Consider the following 13,553-nt stretch of genomic DNA (forward strand, 5'->3'; position numbering starts at 1 on the left):
AGTGATCTGGGACCCCCAGAATTTACGTGACTCTTGCCAAATCGAGCGTGTTCAGCGTAAATTCTTAAAATATGCTTCTTTTGTACTGCATATTGACTGCCTTCCACATGATTATACGCCAGTTCTAGAGAAATTAAATTTGGAGACGTTGAGTACTAGAAGAACAAAGGTTAACTTGGTTTTCTTATCGAAACTCTTGTGTGTGGAAGTTGACGCTCCAGATATGTTAGGGAGGATTAATTAGAATGTTCCTGGTGCTAATTTTCGCAACTTTCCCCCCATTTCGGGTCCCGTTCTGTGCGACAAAATATTTATATAATGAACCCATTTTGCGTATGATGACATTACCTCATGGATCCAATTATATCTAAACAACTTCTTGTATCTAATTATTTTGTATTATATTATTATCTGTTAAATATTATGTATGTAATAGTGTATTATTATTATTAATTATTAATGCTGTATAAATGTCAAGGGCCTGTCCCGTTTACTATTATAATAAATAAATAAATAAATAAATAATGTACAACAATGATCCATTTGGGATAATACAGATTACGACTAACATATTGTATTATAATAATATAGTGTAAAACCAATCGCAATATTTAACGTTTCTGAACTTCTCTTCACTGGTGAATATTATGAATAATAATTATTTTAATAATCATTCATAGTATCTTTCAACATAATAATGTATTAGTTAATTTAATATATATACATTATACTATTATAGGTATGTAGTATGTGTTTTCTAACTGGTGAAATAGAAAATAATAATTTAAAGTGAACATTTCACCAATTTAAAAGCACTAAACTTGGGTAAATTTAGCCTAGAACTTTTCCGTATGAACAATAATGTATGTTTGATCCACACCACACAATACTAAAAAATAATACAAAAAAATAATAAATATAAATTTAGCACAAATAGTTTCTAAAATTGGTTTTATGGCTTCTGGCATGGCAGTAGTAGGTACACAAACGAATACAACGCCTGTATTAGTTTTATTTTTGTATCTCCTTGACAGAAAAAAAATGTCCTTTAACCTAAATGATTTTTTCTTTCTTTATTAGAGGTGAAACCGTCTGCACACACGAGTATCATCTTTTACTCATAAAGTACAGCCATAGTTGAACGTACGTTGTTTATCAGTAATGTTCTCGCAGTATTGCTTTCGAAAATGAACTGTGTATTTTATAGTACCTACCTTATAAGAATCAATTTTTCATTCGTATTCATCGAGTGACAACCCCAAGTAATTTATATTGCATTCTTAAATTGCATGAAATAAATTCTCGTAAAAGAATGGGGTAAAGTGGCCTTTAATAATATGATGAAATTCTGTGACTAGGTGTAGGTATACGTACATTATAAAAACTGAAGTGTTTAATACTAAAATAAATGAGAAATTAATAAATAATAATTATATATAAGTAATTCACCTATATAATGATTCACCAATATTTTAATAAGGATAAAGAGAAGCAGTTAACTATAATATAATTTACCTGCATGCACTTTTATTATCAAATATGATATACTCATATAATTGTGGTTCTTACAATATTTACTGTAGTCTGTAAGTAATGTAGCATTTTCGTGTTGTCCAACCGACTACAAAGAAATTGTTTTTAAATTGTAATCAAATAATAGATTCTTTTTTTTCCTCAAACGGTTTAAGTTTTTTTTAATCGATTTTAATATATTTGACTAAATGAGTTAGGTACGTTTAAAGTAATCATGTTGTTCACTAAATGTTCAATTCCCACGGCGGTGGTTGTTATTAAAACACTGCAGCAAGTCGAGGAATAATAATAATATTATAATATCATTAGTAAGCAAATCGGTGGGCCGAGTCGATTTGGCCGATCGTCCGACCGCGTCGACTAGCCAACCGACAAGGACCGCGAAACTTTCTGCGGCACTTGAGAGTTTTGCGGCCATTCAGGTGTGACCATCGATTCGGAGATAGGTAGAAGCCCAAAAAGTTAACTGCACAGAGAGGAAAGTGTAGATAAAACATTAAAACGTAGCTTCCTTACGAATCATGATATTATATTCTGTGTGTCACGATGATAGTATATTATATCGTGAGCTGCAGTAAGGTAAAATGGAAAACCTACAAAGGCCCCTATTCAAAACGGCAATAATTTTGTTATCAATTTGTGTTGCGTATACTTAAATCACACAATATTATACAATTCCATCACTTCGTGTGTATTTATATTACAAATAAAACGTTCAAATGTTATTGTCATGATCGGTAGGTATAATTGGTATTTTTTTCTGTTAACGTATAATATACTGAAAGGTAAATAAACAAATACTAATACGCACGCGGCAAGTTTTTTGTTGATTATATTTGTGTAATATGACATTTCACAATGAAAATGATTATATAAAAAAAAATGATTCTAACGTACATTTGTTGTGTATTCTTACTTTCTAAATTAACTATACGTATATTTTCAAAGAAACAGTTAAATACTTTGACTCAATAAAACAAACAAGAAAGATTTAATAATTTTGTTCTGATTTATTCATAATACAATAATACTGTAGTCTGTATGGCTTACTAATTACTTTAGTTTTATTGTAACAAATTGGATTTTTAATGAGTTTAGTAAACAAATAGTTTACTTCTTACACAAATTTTAAAAGGAAAAAATATGTTTAATCTTAAAGTTTGTTGGCATAAGTAGATTTTTTTTTAAATCAATACTTTTCATTTATCATTTATCAACTGACTGCGAAGAAGTTATTTATTTTGAAGTTGATTATGTTTACATTCGCCTTTGGTAAACATTGCTTAAATTATTAAATATAAATTACATGGTCGAGGAAATTGAATTATTAAAGGGGAGATTATTATTACGGTCCTAAAGTCCGCCTTATTAGGGTCATATACACTTATGACGTTTAACGTGACTTTACTGCAATTCGTATAAGCAATATATTAGTATAATACCTACAATGATTGTGTTTGTCTTGTATTTTATTTATTTTCAGTATGGTTTTATGTTCTTCACAACAGTACAATGCAAAAACTTTTCAAATATTAACTACCTCAGGCTAATGATTTCGGCTGTCGTTTGCTCTGTTTCTAAAATGTTTAAATACTATTAAATATAGTACCTAATAATAATAACGAAAATGATAATGATTTTTTTTTACTCTTGTAACTGAAAACAAAATGTTTGCCCGTGAACCATACATTTTCAGAAGTTGAACTACAATGAAATATTTGCAGATATTTATTTAAATTTAATATTAAGAAGAAGAAAAAAAACGAGCTGCTACTTTCTTTGTGTGATATTATGAGTGCTAATCTTATTTGAAAAATGGTATCCCTTGATGAATTCTAAACTAAAATGTACTATGTATGGTAATAAGGTGTATACACTGTCCGTAGTAAATATGGACCGATTCAATAACATTAATTTTCGTTATCGCTTCGCAAATGTTACTAAATTCTATATTCCAAATATTTAGAACATGTCTTAGAGTAGGTAATAATAATAATATGTTATGAGCGTAAGTATAATAATATAACATTATTGCCAAACACACGTTGTAAAATATAGTATCGTTGTGTACGTGTTTCATGATTATAGGTATAATACTATACTTCTAACACATATATTCGTATAATATGTACCTATACAATTACTCGGTCATCGAATAAACACTTAAGTCCGACAAATATAATGTACAGTAATGTCAGTAAGTTATTTCAATATTAAGTGAAATGGTCAAGCTTCAAACATCGCTTACCTCGATGTAGGTTGGTGGTTGATTATTTTTTACAAATGTTATCACAGCTAGATTATTGTGTTCAACAAATTATTTTGTTTGTCAGGACCAAAAAGTTTGAATCTGATGTTAACATATTTTACTTAAGGGTGTCTATTGTTATAACTTTTCACAATTTTTCCACGAATTTGTAGGTTTTTCTATTAAAAAAATATTCAGAAAAAATCTAAAAATTACATTTGAAAAACTTCTTCCCAAAAGTATTCAACTTAAAATCTATAAAATATATTTTTCAAAGAACTTTTTAAGTATTTATATCATCACAATATGTTTACAAACCCACATAAATAAAAAAAATAAAAGAATGATGGCTACACATATATATCTTACGTCATAATACGTCGTAGGCCGTAGATACTATGTTGGTACTTGTGATATCGCATCTTTGTCAGCACTCAGCAGGCACTTGTAACCAATGGTTTTAAATGGTACTTATCTGTAAACCGAATGTGAAACCTACTGCGATCAATATTATCAAATAAAATATTTTTGCATTTATTTAAACTCCTCTGTATGATATAAAACTTATTTTTTTATAAATATTGTTTTCGGTTTATAGTAATGAGTGTGTCATTATTAATTTATATTTATATTGACTATAAATTATATAGTAGGAATATTATCTTACATGTTACCTTCCTATATTTCATCTTATTATTAATTTTTTCTTCAATAATGTTGTTATTCTGATTTTTGGAATTTTTAAATATAACTAAAGATCATCAGATCTTCAGAAAATCTTCAGATTTGTCTGTGCTACTTGAGATGACGCTACACTAACATATTATATTCTCTTCGTCTTACAAATATACAGCATAGCAAAAACTATTTAGCCCGGGACAACTATTATACTCCCCCCGTATTTATAGTAGAGTTACCAAAATTCCACAAAGCATAGGGAAGAACTTTATCTGTGTCGTAAGTTTTTATTATTTTGATAACATAAATGAAAGTTATCAGTTTGAGAACATTTGTACATTGTTAAGACGGAGACAACACATGCGGGTGTAGCTACCTCTTAAGGAGTGTCCTGTACTTCTGTGGAGATACAAACTTATATCTATCAAATGACAATCCTCCATTTCAACTGTGTATTATTCAGTGGATAATTTTTCTGAAAATTTGACTATTAGAATCAAAATTCATACGAGTAGTATTTGAGTTAACTAACGTTTTATCTAAGAATAAAAGGTCCTTGGTAATGGGCTTATAAGATATGGGGGCTATGGTGATTTGAACATTTTAGTCATTAATGTTAATATATTTACTAAATAAAAATCTATATATATATATGGACCCTAATCCTTTGTCATTGCATCACTTGAGAACGCATTTACCGATTTGGATAGTTTTTTTTTTTGTTGTGTTCGTAATTTTTAGGACAAGGTTTATATGAAAGATAATTTTAGGCAAATCCACCGGAAAAGTAGGAAATCTGAATGTAAAAAGCTGTCCATTAAGAATATAAAATAAATAATAATACATTTTTTTGTTTATTGTAAGGTTACGTATGCCCCTAAAGATATCTGAAATCCAAAACAGGTGGTTTGCCTACCTGGAAATATATTGCTCGCATTATCACAAGCACGAGCAACACGGGTGTTCTGAATGGACTTACAGACTGATCAACGTAGAACCTATCATAACTTAAGGTTTGCTATTTTCATAGTACCTTATCGTACCACCATGTAAGAGTGCACTAAGAAATTATTTTCCAAAATTCACATTTTATAAAGTGGTGTTTGCACAAGTATTCTAAGACTCAAGATTCAAGATGAAAATTTTTAAGTTTTGAACACCATACACTGAATATTAAATAACGAATTGAACAAAGTTTGAATCATATAGAGTTGGTACATTTAATAAGCAACGGAGTGCACTGGATCAGGTAGTGATTTATAATAATTTCCCAAATATAATAAATACTAGTTCCAATATTATGCCTATTTTATAATTTTGTAAAACCATTTTTAAGGATGATTATCTTTAGAAAGTACAAATATTGTAATAATTCAGGAACTACTCATTCAAATTTTGAATTAGGTAAGTATATCAAAATTTAAAAAAAAATCAACCACTAAATAATTTACAGTAAAAAAGGGAGGGAGGGTTCTCATTTGGAAAACAGGAGTAAATATAAAAACTCAAAAATTCAAAATTTCAATAAATTCATTATTAAAATGGTGGGCAAGTGGGTGTCGATCCGCTCTAAAGGTTACAAGTGGGTCACTGTAATGGATGGTGTTAAATTTGAATTCAATGATATAATATCATTATACCTATAAGAAAAACGATTCTGAGCGAATGCGGTCAGTCAGCCTATGATATTACTAAATATATTTGATGATATTATTGTGAATAAAGTAATTTATATACCTATTTAGGTAGAACCATGTTTTAAATGTTCAATCCTAAGCTATAAAATTTGAATATTTTATAAATTTTTAACTACAAAATAATTATTAAATTTTAAATTTGATAAATTTTGTCAAAATTCGAACTTTAAATCTTTTAAAAAAAAATTGTGCCTATATATTTATAATATTTTTCAACTGCTATTGTAACAATATATCAGGACCCTTGAATTAAATTTTCACGCTTTTTACCCAACAAATAAAATTTTATTGATATTTATAGAAATAAAACAAAAAAAAATTGAAAACTGACAATATCCGTAAACAGCTCAAAAATAGTCAAAATATTTTCAAAATTTTAAATTGATAGCAAATGAAAATATAAACGTTCAGTAAAATGTCTTGTATCTACAGTTATTCGTTTTTGAATAATAATAAAATAACAAAACCACTACTTGAGAATGAAGTGAATATCCAATATTGTAAAAATATGAACTTCAAACGCTCATAAAAATTTAATTTATTTTGCTTGTAGACATTTTTTTTTTTTTTTTTTTGATAAAGGTAGATAATCTTTGATTTAAAAAGAAAAATGTTTATTAATTCTCAACTCAAAATAATTTGCTAATTTTCCTGTTTTTTCCGTATTTTGTCAAGATTTGAACTTATAAAAAAAACTGTGATTAAGGTTTTTAATATTTTTCAAATGTCATTGTAACAATATAGTAGGAGCCACGTATTAAATTTTCAACCTTTTTTATCCTACAAATAATGTTTTATTGACATTCATAGAAAAAAAACTAATAAAATTGGAAACTGAAAATGTCCCTTCACAGTTCAAAACAAATCAAAATATTTTGATAATTTTATCATGTATAGAAAATGCAAATATTAACAACCAGTGAAAATGTTGGTCATTTGTTTTAAAGTTACACCAAAAACCCAAATTCAATTTTGTTAAAAATCGATTTTGCGTAAAAATTCCCGTTTTTCGATTAATTTTTCTTTTGTTTTTCCCGGCGCTTTTGAAAACCACTGGGAAATTTAAATTTTGACCTCCCTAATGCACCAACGATATTCACTTTCCCATCGAACGAGATACTGAAGTCGAAAATCGAAGCATTATTTCGACTACTTATCGTGTACACAGACACAAAAATAAATAAAAATAAATAAAAAAACACACATCATTGTTAAATCAATACATTCATCGTTTCACTCAGAATCTAAAATTAGACAGTCAAATTTTTAGCCATTTATTAGCACGCCATTAGTATGAATTTGTACACCCAAGTCCGAAATTCGCACAGGAATATTTTCCGAATAATCGATGTTTTCCTATCGTAATCGTTTCACCAGCCCCCGCCCTCCACTATAGATCGCCAATTTATTAGTTGGTCAATTTGATTTAATCATTATAAATTATTACTTATTAGATTATATACGTATACCATATTTAATCGTTTCACTTATACTGTATACATATTTATATTTATATACCCATAGGCGTATCTACGGTGGCAGCCTAGGGTGTCTGTGTTGCCCCTGCAATTTTTTGAAGGTGATGGTCAACCGAGGTATAAGTCAGAAGGGTTACAACATTTATTTTTTTTTTAAAACTTGATTTTTTTGTGGTTATCGTTATAATAACCATTTACTTACAAAGATTGATTTCCCGACTTCCGAAATCGGGAAAACCTACTATGAAGAATTGAGACAGACGACAACAGTACGGTACGCATCTAGGTATTATTGATATTATTAATGTATTATTTTTATTTGTAGCTAGGTGGTGTAATCCAAGGCTGTAGATAAATAATATTTCTAAAGTTTATTGTATAGATTATTGTAGACTTTTTAAAATTATATAAATATTTCATCGTGGAGGCGGTGGGCTTAAAAAATACGGCTTTGGATGTATAGGGCTTTTTTAAGTTCACTTATAAGGTAGCGCCGGTTATTAGCTAGGCTGCCCCTGCTAGTCACGCCTATGTATATAATTATCTACGTTATTTTTATCATTATTATAAATAGATTTCGTAAACAATGCGAAACACTTCATCAGTCCAATTTAGTAGGACAGTTTGGAAATTAACATGACACTCCATCCCCCTCAAAATTAAAACTATGTGTATGGCGTATGAAACACGACTTTTCACCCTTAACCTATTAAATATTGACATTTATGAAATATTTTGTTTACAAAATTTGATTTACGTCAAACTTTCCGTAAACTTTCTAGCCTAGTTCGGAAGTTTGGTCAAAAATCCATCCACCTTAAAAATCCAAAAGACGGAAATTACATCACCAAATGGCTAGCAATAGGTCTCACCAGTCCCTCGATAGAAAAAAATGTATTTATTCGATATGGTTTTTAATTTTTATGTCAACCTCTAGGTCACCGTTTACATGCATTTGCAAACCCTGCAGTTTGGAAATTTATATGACATTCGCCTTCCCCCTCAAAATTAAAATTACCTATATAAATAGCATCCAAACACGACTTTCCATCCTTTAACTCGAACTCTAAAATCTCATAAAGATTATTTAACTTATCATATTAATTACAAAAATTGTCAATTAATCCCCATTGTCTATATCCACTTGTCCAGGATTTTAAACTGAACTCGTATTCCAATAATGAACTCATAGGTATAAGTTAATTATTAATTAATAAAGAAATAAACTCTAGTTCATTAGTAAATATTTGCATACCTAGTTGTATATTTTTATGAACGGACGGTGGCGAGTGTATCAATATAGGTATACTATATAGCGCATTGGATTTTTGTTTATGCGAAACTAATAAATCATTGCTTTTGGAAAGAGCAGTTTCGACTTTCCGAGCGATGCTCGGTATACTTTTTGACCTAACCGCGGCATCATTTGGGAACGGAAATCTCTGTTATAAACCTAACCCGTTGCTATGTTATGCCGCATCTTATGTATATTAATTAAATAATCATTAATACTATAATATTATTATCTGTGTGACGTATTTTGAGAATCGATACCAGCTATAATAACTATACTAATATGGAGCAGAATTATTTCATACCATCCAGTGAGAGCGATCATTATTATTCCAATCCTATTTCAGCGTTTCGGAAGACGATTCTTGACGTCGTAGAGGAGCCAGAAAATTTTGACGTTTCCACGGTTTTCAGTAAGACGCAAAACTACGTAAAAAATGTGATTGACCATCGGAGATCGGACGAGACACGAGACGCGTACAAAGTCAGGGTGTTTGCGGAATTACTAACAAGATCCAAACACGACAGCCTGTCTACACAGCAGAGCACTGAACAAGCAGACCACCATCTGCATGATCTCGTGCTGTACGCTAGAGAAGCCGCGGAATCGGGGCACCTGGAAAAGGCGAGGCGGTTTTATCTGCGACTAATCGTAATAACGGGAAGCGCAGATCCCGCTTATTGGGTGCTGTACAGTGCGTTCTGCGCCCGCGACGGTGACCTGGACGCGGCGCTGGTTTGCGCAAGCCGGGCCGTCGCTTTGGACGGCCGTGACAGGCTTTCGCTGTTCGCACACGCGGCCGCACTGATGGCCGTCAACACGGATCATTACGACGAGCTGGAAACACTGTTGGACTCGTTGGCGTCGACGCACCCGCGGTTCAGCGAAGGCCACTCACTAGCGGCAGTGCACTACCACCGGATGGACATGCGCAATCGAGCGGGCCGTTCGTTGTCACTGGCCATGCGGTACGCCAACGATGGTAGAGACGACGGGCCGGATGACAGCGCCGACCGCGTACTCCGGATCGGGCTGGGTATCGTATGGGAACCGGTCACCGGATGTGGCGGCGATGTCGATCCGGCGGTGAAATGCGCCGTGCTGCTGTGCCGACTGGAACTCGTCGACTTGGCGGCCACGTGTCTCCGGTGCTTCGCGGTGACGCGCGCTGACCCGTACCACTACATGATGGCCGTGACGCACTACAGACGGGGAGAGTACCAGGCCAGTGCCGATCACCTCAACTCGATGGCCTGCCAGCGGTCGGCGAGCGACGGTGACGGCGGCCTGTGGACGCTGTTGGCGGCGCACGTCGATTACGGGGCTGGCCACTACCATGAGGCCGTGATCCGGTACATCGGGCTGTCATTGGTCCCGCACCAAGCCCGGTACGGTTTGGCGTACTCGAGGATGGCCGGGCACTTCGCCGCCGCCCGTAGGTATGGCGAGGCTGCGGATGCGTACCACCGGGCGTGCGCCGCGATCCCCGTGCCGGCGCTGATGACCAAGCTGGCCACGTGCCTGGTGGCCCTCGACCGGTACGCTGAGGCGGAACGGCTGATTGTCAGCGCGGTGGCCGCGGACGGTACTTACGACGGTGACGCGTGGCACCAACTGTCCATGATTTACGCCATCACAGGGTGCATCGAGATGGCAGACGTCTGCCGCCGGCGAGCGGCTGAGTTGGGATACAAGTCCGAGTCTCCGGCCAGCAATTACTCTAGTTTCAGAAAATGACGTACACTATAAAATATATTATATTATACATTTTATACCTATTATACCTATAATACCTAACATATATCCAGCATTAATTTATTTCCTTACATCGACTTTTTTTGTTTGGTTAATTATTCCGGCACCCTCGATGACAAAAATTTCGATATACCACAATTAGTCACATTTAGGAACGAAAATAATGAATTATTATTATATATTTTAATATTGAGTTCAAATATTAAGACACTAATTATTTTTAAGTCTTCATTGTGGTGTTATATAACAAGTTAGGTATTTGTATAGGTAGGTTAGGTACCTAATCACATAATTTTATTTATTTAAATATAATTTTGAATAAAAGTTCCTAAATATAAAATCAGTATATTAAGTATAAGAATATTGTTTTGTATAGTAATCGAGATAGATCTAAACAAGGTAAAGCCTAAAATCACTATCCAAATAAAATCAATACCAAACATAAAATATATATTGACGTGTGTAACAATTCAATAATTATTGTATTAAAATTTTACTCAAATATTGATTAGGCAGGTAATTTTATGATTATAAAAATATAAAATAAGTTTTAAATAGACGTCTAAGTTCTATTTAATTCTTGAAGAAATTTATTTTTTTTAACATCTTATATATAAATATTGTTGATTTCGTAGTATTGGATATTCAATATTGATATTGAATTATTAAAACTGAAACATTTAATACTGAAATATTTAATTTAAAAATGTTATCAGAGGGAGTGATCATAGATAATTTTATTTCATATAAATGTATTAAGTTGCCATGCTAAGACAGTAAAATAATATTTTTTTTATCTCACTAATATTTTAAATCAAAAATATCTTTATGATTAGTTGTCTGAAATAAATTAATAATCATACTCACCTTACAACATAATTTTAAAAGAATTTTTTGTCACGCCTGCACCAAAAGATTAGTTTTCTATGACGGTTGAATCGTTGGAAACCGACCTTTATCCTGCGGGCTGTAAAATGGGAATCCCCATAGTTCCGGGTGGTAAAGTGAAAACACCAAAAAGTGCTGGGTGGTAAAATGGAAATTCCCAAAAGTGCTGTTCGCGCATATTACGCGTATCCCTTGCCCAACCTGCAGACATGATGTTGCATAGTGCCTATTACCTTTGCCGTGATTAGATTTTTTTTATTCTTATTTTATATTTATATACTAATTATTATTTATACTAAAATCTATGCCATGGTCCTTACAAGACATACACTTTTGGTAATTGGTTATATCTAATATTCATAATTATTATTGTTATAACCTCCAGGCATGACGCTTAAAATAATAAAACCAAATCGTTTAATTCATAAAATATTGTTTTCGTAGAATAATCTGGTTGTTGCATAGATCCCTGAAATACTTTTTCCGTGATCGATGAACGTAGAATCCGCTTTTTATATTTAAAGTTAACGGTTTATAGATATTTATTGTGTTGATTACTATTTCCAATATATTTTACCCAAATATTCTATGGAAGTATAACATTTTTCAATATTTATCGTTGGTCCTTTTAGTTAACAACAGTTTTAGTTGTATGGGTAATAAAATTAATCACACAATGTACAACTAGGTTTATAATTTTATAATTCATCGTGGTTTAACGTTATATAAAATATAATTAATTATTTAATTAACCACAATTAATTTTGAGTTCAAAACTTCTAGACTTCAAAAACTGTAATTGTGCTTTATTGTTTATCTTGTTTTACTTATTAGCTATAATCAGAAAAGAATTATCCTAACTTAAATTTGTAAATGTAAAATATACATTAGGTCATTATTTAGTAAATCCCAGGTTAAAATATTCTATGAATAATTTATTTTTTTTTCAAGTTAGCAAAAATACTTGTTACAAGCCGAAATTCATATTATGACGCCGCAGATAGCCGGAAGCACATATAGTGTTTAACAATCCATGTGCTATTAACCTGAACTCTCAGAAAATTATAATTAAGTTCAGATAACTACTAAGTATGATGGGTACGTTTTTGGATTTTTAAGCATATTGTTATTATTTATGTTATAAATGAAAAAAATAATGTAGGTATTATGACTTGCATTTGAAAAATGTAATGAAACTATCCTTATACAGGCGTAGCTCCGGATATAGATACCATAATCATAAACATATTAATATGTATAGCTAATTTATTTAATTATTAATTAAACTTAAGAGGATCGGAAGCGGTGATTATGTTTCTTTGTTTAACAGAATTGGAACATAGGAATTTAGACGTTTTTTCATTTAAATGAAGGTACCTATCCATTTAGGTATCTGGTGAAGCGATAAGAATTCTAAAAACAGATTAGAATTTTTCACCAAGTCTACTTGAAATTCATTTTCTCAGATTTCTAATTGTTTGATTTTAACTTCCTCAAAAATGTAAATATTCTGTTTCCTTTTCAATACCATTTTTTTTAAGATTTATTGGGATAAAATAAAAAAATGTGAGGAAATCGATCTCAGGTAGACATGACGACAAATTAAAATCTATTTTTAAAATTCTTGTCACTTCACTTCACACTTGTCAATGGATACGTTGGAATGAAAAGACGTCTAAATTCTTATGTTCCACGTGTGTTAGACAAGGACAGAAAATCGCCGCTTCCAATTCCCTTAAAGATAAACCTATAGCTAAAAATTAAAATCCTACATTAATCTCTATACCTACAATAATTTTAAGCTTTATATTATCTTTACGCTCGATAATTATAATCAATCAAATATAATAGGATGGGTACTTACTATACATTTCTATTGAGGAGTTTACTTAAATAGACATTATAACTAAAAATATTTTTAACTCTCAATAATTCTTATAATAAAATACAACACTGAAATATTTGAGTCATGTTGGTTATTC

This window comes from Acyrthosiphon pisum, chromosome A2 (genome assembly GCF_005508785.2).
Source record: "Acyrthosiphon pisum isolate AL4f chromosome A2, pea_aphid_22Mar2018_4r6ur, whole genome shotgun sequence".
NCBI classification, from domain to species: Eukaryota; Metazoa; Arthropoda; class Insecta; order Hemiptera; family Aphididae; genus Acyrthosiphon; species Acyrthosiphon pisum.